This window comes from Seriola dumerili, unplaced genomic scaffold (assembly GCF_002260705.1).
Source record: "Seriola dumerili isolate Sdu_G_001 unplaced genomic scaffold, Sdu_1.0 BDQW01000050.1, whole genome shotgun sequence".
Lineage (NCBI taxonomy): Eukaryota > Metazoa > Chordata > Actinopteri > Carangiformes > Carangidae > Seriola > Seriola dumerili.
In genome coordinates this window covers 1,764,945-1,773,886 of record NW_019174305.1, presented here as the reverse complement: position 1 = coordinate 1,773,886, position 8,942 = coordinate 1,764,945, and the positions used below count along the sequence as shown (strand labels likewise).

Here is an 8,942-nt window from a genome sequence, read left to right as displayed (position 1 = left end):
TTTGTGAAGCTCAAATTGTTCTGTTATTCTCTATTGTATTGTGCTCTAAAGGTGTCTGTTACTGCGTCCAACCCCCTGTACTTTGGTTGTTTTTCAGTAGCTCAAGAATAATAAGAGCTTTTATAATATCTGCTTCTGACCGTCACCTTACAGCAGTAAATGCAGAGTCTTGTTCTGTTGCCCTGTGGCTGTGTCAGTCAAAAGCATCACCTCCGGCCCAGACTGCCTTCCTTGGAAACTCTTGGCCTATTTCTGTTTGTCTTGACTAGGGTTTTTCCAGCCTGAGGTGGCTATTTCGGTCAGATAAATACAATGTTGTCTTGGGAGCGGGGGCTGAGGAGCAAGACACAGATGAGATCACCTCTCAAGGCTCCTGAGCAGCAAAACAACAGGCAGCAAGACAAGACAAGAACTGCCACGAATGGAGACGGAAAATAAAGGCTTGGGAAATTGTTGACATCCCGTCCTGGATTCAGGTTGGCCTGAGGCGAGGAATCGGGAGAGAACCTGTCCCATTGTCTCTCAGAAAGATGGGGAGAGAGATTTGGAAACATTTAAAAATAAATCATTGAAGACATATTTGCGATCATAAGACATTTTTCTTTGTGCAGCTGAAAAGAAGGAAACGTGTTTAATAGCTGCTGAGTATATTTTAAGGCCTTCACCACAGGGCAGACCAGACACGTCTGTATTTTGTTACCAGATTAGTTCTGTTTGTGTGTGGCTGTGAGTCCATGGGAAAATGACGCTCTCCACTTTTTTTTTTCTTGGGAAGGAGAGAGAACACCACAGTAGATTTCTTATTTCATGGAGAGAACATCTGTCTTTCTTGCTGCCTCACTGTCTGTCTGTCTGTCTGTCTGTGTGTGTCTCTGTTTTGACAATGGGAATGACTTGCGCCGCAGTTATCTTCTGATCAGTGGCTACAAGTGAGTGTGTGGTTGTGTGTGGGTGTGTGTTTTGCCCTGTACACTCATGCCTGTGTGTGTGTGAAAGAGAGTTTACTGCCATGTGGTTGTCTGCAGTTCCAGCCAGGTGTGGTGGCTTCGCTGCCAGGTACAACACCTGCATGAGCTCTCAGACAACAACAGCTGAACACAGCATGCAGTGTGTGTGTGTGTGTGTGTGTGTGTGTGATTGTGTGTGTGTGTGTGTGATTGTGTGTGTGTGTGTGTGTTGGTGATTGTGTGTGTGTGTGTGTGTGTGTGTGTGTGTGTGTGTGTGTGTGTGTGTGTGTGGGGTGTGTTGTGTGTGTGTGTGTGTGTGTGTGTGTGTATGTAAGTAAATAAGTACATTTACTCAAGTACAACTTTTAGCCATTTTCGTTGAATGGTATTTCATAATTAGATCCCAATTTCAAACAGAAATATTTTTATATATTTTTAATTTATCGGGCAGTTATACTCTAGTTATATTTCAGATTAAAATTTCAATTGAAGAAAAAAAACATACACCAGGAAGTCACTGCTCCCAACCAAGCTAGGTGTTACCACTTGTTCCTAGTCTTTGTGCTAAACTAAGCTAACTGGGTGTTGGCTGTAGTTTCTAGCAATGTGTGGATCAGCTCTGATGTCATCTGTATCTACTGTATGTATAAATAATCCACCCACCACTCACCTGAACAAATTATTTTCCATGATTTAAAGACTTGCAGCCAATCTCACACTACCATTATTTCTCTGTGGGATATTACCATGGACTGTATCCAAAGATGGACGTATGCTTCATGATGTCACCCACAGGTTTGTGAAGAGCAGTTTCGAAGCTCAGAGTGGGCTGCTGTACTGTCACCATCTTGGCAGTGCTTGACTCCCCTAAGTCCCACCAAATAAGAAATGGTCAAAGAGGTTCATTTTTCAGCCCCAGAGGTTGCTGCATGGATATTACACATGATGATATGGTAACATATAACATCAAATGGCTGTAAAAAGGAAAATGGCAACAGGTATTTCCAAAATAACCTGAAAATAGTCTGACATTAAAATCGTCTAAAAAGTCTCTGCTACTTCCTGGACACAAACAATTTAAAAGCTCATAATGTTTGGCCGCTGGCCAACATAAATTATAAAATATAATGAGTTCAGCAATTTAAATACAGTCTAATTCATGCCTGATGAAAAATGCAGCTTAAAATATGTTCACATAGAATGTAAATCAAATTTACTCATACATTATATATTATTTCATAGCTTATCCGTGCATCACTAGTAGTTTACCACACAGTGGTATCAATCTTCTAATGAGACTAATAATACTAATGATATGATAATAATACTGTGTGTGTGTTTGAGATAGAAACAGAGAGAAGCAAAGATTGCTCTGGTGTAATTCTAGGGTTGGAAAGTGTACAGGGTTACTCCCTGCTATTATCATAGTTTATCAACATTATTATTCTACTTCTTTATTGTGCACAAAGAAAAAAAAACGCAAACATAAGTGTTCACATTTCTAAGGTGTATGTGTGTGTGTGTGTGTGTGTGTGTGTGTGTGTGTGTGTGTGTGTGTGTGTGTATGTGTTTGCATCCTCATGCATCTGGAGCTCCTTAAAGAGTGTGTGGGCGAAGGGAGTTATGCGGTAAAATGAGGTCATCACTGCTGTTGATTTATGTGACACACACTATTACTTACACTCCTGTGACTTCACCAATGTGTCCGCTGACAGCATGAATAATACATGTCCCCACCGAAAGATGACATCCTCCACTTTCTCCTCTCTCTCATCTGCTGTTTTATAAAGTTTACTTCATCATTACTGACCCATGTCAACGTAGTGTGTGTGTGTGTGTTTGTGTTTGTGTTTGTGTGTGTGTGTTTGTGTTTGTGTGTGTATGTGTGTGTGTGTGTGTGTGTGTGTGTGTGTGTGTGTGTGTGTGTGTGTGTGTGTGTGTGCGTGCGGGGTGTGTGTGTGTGTGTGTGTGTGTGTGTGTGTGTGTGTGTGTGTGTGTGTGTGTGTGTGTGTGTGTGTGTGTGTGTGTGTGTGTGTGTGTGTGTGTGTGTCTGTGCTTGTGCGCAGAGTTTGTCCCAGTTTTATTTCCATGTCGGGGCTTCTGGGCTGATTACCTGCCATCTTCAATCCAGTTCAACAAGTTCAGCCTTCATATTGGTAGTTTATGAAATTGCACAACAGGAAGTGGGAACAAGTACGTGCATGTGTACGTGTATGTGTGTGTGTCAAACTCAATGCCACACCCTATTTAAAAAAAAGTGACTGACGTGGTGATAATTTGACTTGCGATACGTTGTGCAACCGTTGTCTGAACACAGGTGTCAAACGGACGTAAAAATTTCCCTTCTGTTTCATTTCAGTCAAGTCATGAGACAAGTATTGATACATGCAGTAACTCCATTTTGTTTTTCAGTGACATGCACTGATTTGCCTGTAGCATTGAGAAAGAGATTAATAGTCATGGATGGGTGGCGGATCACATCCCGGATGTGCTTTTGACAGCCAGGCTCAGACATTTTGCCTCCCAAGAGCCTCAGAGCCAAGCCGCAAGACGACAACTTCCAAAGCGAGGTCACCATGGTCAGCACTGAACAGGCAAGAGCAAGGGGGCAGACTGAAGGAGAGAGGGGGAAGGGGGTTGGAGGTGGGGTATGGATGGGTGGGGGTGATGAGTTAGGGGACGGAGGACAGCAGTTACTGTCAGGATCCATCAGGGAGCCCAGGGGTGACACGGGAGCAGGCGAGAGAAGAGGAATAAAGGGAGGAGAAGGAGGAGGAGGAGGAGAGGTCAGGAGTCGGTCCTTAACTAGTCACCCCTCAGCCCTCGAGTGCACTTGTTTGCTGTCCCACACCCCACATCACTCCCTACCCTTCCCTTCCTCCTCCATCTGCTCTTAGTGCAGATGTGCAACCCTGCAGCTGCTGGATTTCCCAACATGCTCTACTTTACAAGGCCATGCTAGCTGTTACCACTTCAACTACAACTACTACAATCAAAGGCATTGTACATTACTGATGACTATCTTCCAAAACATCATATACATATCAACATGTAGATTGTGAAAAAAACAGCAAATACGCGTATTTTCCAAAACGTGGAACTATTCATTTAGCTGAATATGGAGAGATAAAGAGAGTGGTAGCCTAAATATTGTCCCATCTAAATCTCAGCAAGAGAAGTGAACCTCCCAAGATGTTGAACTGTTCCTTCAAATAAAGACAAAAAAACAAACAAACAAGAAAATAAGGAAGTATAAAACAGGTGTCACTGTGAACATTTAGTGCTCCATTTTTATGAAAATGACATTCTAGTCATGTGACCAGCAGGGACTCTTTGCAAAACTGTCCCTCCCTGTTGGTGGGTTTAAGGAAAGTCCAGCATCTATACTTCATCAGTCTCTTGGTTCACAGCAACTTTAAAGACAAGAAACAGTGTCCCTGTTAATTCACTAGTATTGAATTATCATTTCACTAAATCTGAATTGCTGAACAAATCAGAGATGTGGACAGTGATTCAAACGTCTGGAACAAAGAATCATTTTTAGTGGTGTGAAAATCTTTTTTTTTTTTTTAAACTAAATAAAATATTTTTATATTGTAATGTAACTGAAACCAATGTCTAAATAAAAAAGAAACATTTTGAATAATAATCAAACATAATGTAGGCGATTTGGATTAATTGGCAGGAAAAAAAACATGAGAATGGTTCTTTGATATCAGACTGGCTCTTTATGACACAGGAAATCATCCTTTGGAGTCAATTTTGAGGTAGAAAAATCCTTCCCATCTCTGAAGTTGTCAACCTCACCCTCAGAAATAATAACATCCTCAGGTTGACATAGATAATAACTTCTGACTGTGGCGATGTTTTCAGAGATCCTCCTCCGCTGGCCTCTGCTGAGGGCTGCAGTCCAGACATAAACAGTGGTGTGGCCGGGCAGAGGAAGCTGTGAGGCTGCTGCTGCAGGTGGCGGCTGGTGGACGAACAGACAGCGGGCCGGCATGTCTACCGCTCTGTGACACTCAAGTGTCAACACTCCTCACTTTGTAACACACTGAAAACAGACACGTGTTGGGAATCCAGCATTTATAACTGATCAGAACTTAACTAATCACTCTACAATGAACACAGTGTGTGCACAGGTTTTCAAGCCTTTTCATATCAAAGACTCTTCACCTCCACCCCCAGATCACCTCCTGCCAAAAAAATAAAGATCCGCATTAGACCATGGCCCCCATTTAATTAGATTTTTAAAAATGATCCTTTGGAAGCACATCTGAGAAGATTGTTGCTGTTAAATATAACTTGGTACAGAATTATATAACTGTGAGCTGATGCCAGCAGAGTGAATAACAGAACAGAACAGTCCTTAGATGTACATATTGTACATATGTTTAGAGAGTAAATCACAGTTAAGTTGAATATGAGGAAACTTGATCCCACTTGACTCCTGGACCACTTTGGCAACTGCTGTGGTTAAATATAATTGTCACTGTTTGTATGAAACCAGATAATAATATGTGTAAACACAGACTTGAATTACCACACACTTGTCAAAGTGATTGAGAGTCTTATGTGAAATTAGAAAAAGTGACCAAGAGACAATTAAAGAAATAGTTCAGCATTTTAGGAATTTTTGCTTTCTTGCCAAGAGTTACATGAGAAGATCAACACTACTCTCATATCTGTCTGTTCAGTATGAGACTGGAGCCAGGACTCTCTTAGCTTAGCTTAGCTTAGTTTAGTTTAGTTTAGTTTAGCTTACCTCAGTTTAGCTTAGTATAAGGACTGTAAACAGGGAAACAGCTAGCCTGGCTCTGTCCAAGAGTAACAACATCCACCTACCAGCACTTGCTTATCAATATATTTTTTATCAATAGTTTATCCATACAACGTATCTATACGATGTAATTTGTGTTTTTACTGACATTATTTGCCATGACTCAAAGCAGTGAATTCCTGTTGGGCCTGCTGGTTGTCTGGTGACATTAAGGCCGGCTCGTAACCCCACTCTTGTTTTTTATGCCTCCACGCCGGCGACAGCCAGAGCCAGAGGCATTATGTTTTCAGGGTGGCCTGTCTGTCCGTCTGTACGTACGTACGTCCCACAGCACGTCAAATTTGGCACCAAGATTGACTTGGACTCAAGGACGAACTGATTATATTAAGGTGGTCAAAGGTCAAGGTCAGTGTGACCTCACAAAACACTTCAGCCATTACTCAAGACTTTACACAAGAATTATAATAAAATTTCACACAAATGGTAAATATTTTATATGACTGTGGATAAAACAGGGATGTAACCTGAAACTATTGGTGGAGGCAGACAACCATGAGGTGGTAATTCGAGTTATTCTTCAGGTTTTGTACAGGTTAAACAAACAAGACGTGACGTGTTGGTTTTTTTTTAACATTTGGGCAGAGCAAGGCTGTTTCAACCTGTTTCCAGTCCTTATGCTAAGCTAAGCTAACCATCTGCCTGCTGTAACTTCATATTTAACATAGAGACAAGAAAGTGGTATCTTTCTTCTTAATATAAGTGTATTTTCCAAAATGTTGAACTGTTCCTTTATGTAAAGATGAAAAAGATGATTAGGAAATGTGTTATCTAGCACACTTCACCAGCCTCCAGAAACAAGTCTTTGTGCTGCTATCTATCTTGATAACATCATCTGTCTGACAGACCATTAACAAACAATTGATTCATTCTGGGTCAGACAACACTGATAAACTGCTCTTGTTTAAGCAAAGTTAGTACAATGGACAGCCGAAAAGATACTGTATGTGTGTGAGACACACAGAGAGAGGACCAGTCTGTAACAGACAGGCCTGATAGACACACACACACACACACACACACACAGCCGCAGAGAACCAGACAGACAGGTCCTTATGCACAGTACTTTTTCATAAGGCAGGGTGTGTAAGACAGGGAGTGCCTGAAACACACACATACACACACACACACACACACACACACACACACACACACACACACACACACACACACACACCAGACAAAAACAAATGTGAAAGTACAGGGTTAGAGATGGTACAATAAACACTGACTGGAATCACATGTCTGTTTACTCAGTTGGAAAAGCGCATTAGATCCCAATATTGCATAACATACAAACAAAACCAAGGTTGTAAACAGTGTATGTGAGTGTGTATTTCGCTCAGAAAACAAATCAATACAAATATTGTTGCAGTCATATTAATGATTGATTTTATGTGTCTTTACTGTGTGAGTTTATCTTTAACTACAGCTGTTTTTTTTCATTGTGTTTAACAAGGATGTCTCTTTGTATTTTTCTGTTGTTCTTAAGTTTAAGGACTGCGAATGTTTTGCTATCATTTTGTTGTTCAGTGTCTGTTTTTAATAGTACAATATTCTCACTTTCCCCAACACCCCACGTCATACACATCATGGTTAAAGGTCTCATATAGTATAAAGGTAGATGTCCATGTGTTGTTTGATTACAAAGCAGGTCTAGCTTCTATATTAATACTGTGAAAGTATCAAAGCCTCAGTGAGAAAATGCACACAGCCTGTATTCAGAAACTGAGCCTTAAAACCAGCCGTCAGGACTTCTGGAAATCATATTTTAATGACATATTTTTAAGCTGTCTTTAAGTGTAGCAATGCTCTCTATTATCCATTAGCACTGATTATCTATTTGTCTTTTGTGACACTGACAACCAATTTAACGGGAAACTCTGGTTTCATACATATTTTCATACTTTGGGTCAATGTCTCCATTCGCAATAATAACATTGTACTCACCAAGTCGGTCGATGAGATTTCCGCGACATCACTAAAGAAAGAAACACAAACAGTCAGATGATCAGAAAGGTTATAAACAACCCCCCTCGGGTTAGTCAGACATTTATTTGAAATAACAGAGAACCGGTGGAATTATTACCATAACCGTCCGTCTGTAATCTGCCAGTCAAGTCCAAAGTACGACAACCTTGAGCCACTGTACACACACACACACACACACACACACACAAAGAATTTTCCTGTGCCGTTAAAGGTTATAACTGACATCTCAGCAAAGGCCCCCCGTCAGGGGAGGCAAACCAGGCAAATGCATGGGTCCCCCAGAGTCTAGGATCGCCACTGCATCTCAGGTGTGTTCACTTGGTTGAGAAGATTTGGCCAAACCTTAGGTGTGTTCAAACCTGAATGATTGTCTGACTGTGCATGTTTCTTGCTCCAATGGATTTCATTATAGTGAGGCTGTTGAGTTCCAAGATCAGTTACCTTTGTGAGTCCAGTGTTATCATAACCAGTAAAATATTATGTAATAAGACGTAATAAAAACCTGCCTTCTCCTCTAGTTATTGGGTATTTATGAGCATTCTAAAAATCTATCAAGCTTGATTAATGGGAGGACGAACTGATGCAAGGAAACTGATTGTGATGAAGCAGAAATCTCTCAGCTCAGAAACTGCAGCAGTAGGAGGAAACTTTCACAGCAGATGTTCAGGCCCTGCTAACTAACAGGAATCTGTAGAACTGTGCGCGTCTGTTGTGGCCTTGTGATCTGCATCTCTTTCATAACAAAGTAAACATTTGCAGGTTTCAGATGAGGCAAATTCCAAGAAACTTGTCTGTGAAAGTTTCTCTTCTTCCCACATTTTTTTCTCTGCTCTGTTTCTTCCACATTTTTTCCATTTCAGGAGTATATTTCTTTTCCACAGAGACTCACAAGCTGAAAGTCTACAGTGGCAAATGCATGCAGTCAGCATAATATGTAAAATGTACAAAACACACATGTACACACAAACACACACACACACACACACACACACACACACGCTTGCAAACACAGACACGCACACGCACACACACATACACTTGCAAACACACATTACCATGTGGTTAATGTTGTCATATCATTCTGAAGTAACTGCAGAGCAGATTTGAGTCTTGAATTAGAGAGTTTCAGTAAGCCTGCCTGCTGACCTCAGTACTCCTGGTTCCAG

The 8,942-nt window shown here is 41.1% G+C and overlaps 1 long non-coding RNA gene across 1 annotated transcript; it reads right to left on the bottom strand.

Annotated features, from left to right (window-relative positions):
* Positions 1-4,655: 4,655 nt before the first annotated feature.
* Positions 4,656-7,993, bottom strand: LOC111217950. Its single transcript, XR_002664967.1, has 3 exons — positions 7,874-7,993; positions 7,735-7,765; positions 4,656-5,143 (listed from the first exon to the last, which is right to left on the bottom strand). It is a non-coding gene; the product is annotated as an uncharacterized LOC111217950 (long non-coding RNA).
* Between the last annotated feature and the right edge of the window lie 949 nt (positions 7,994-8,942).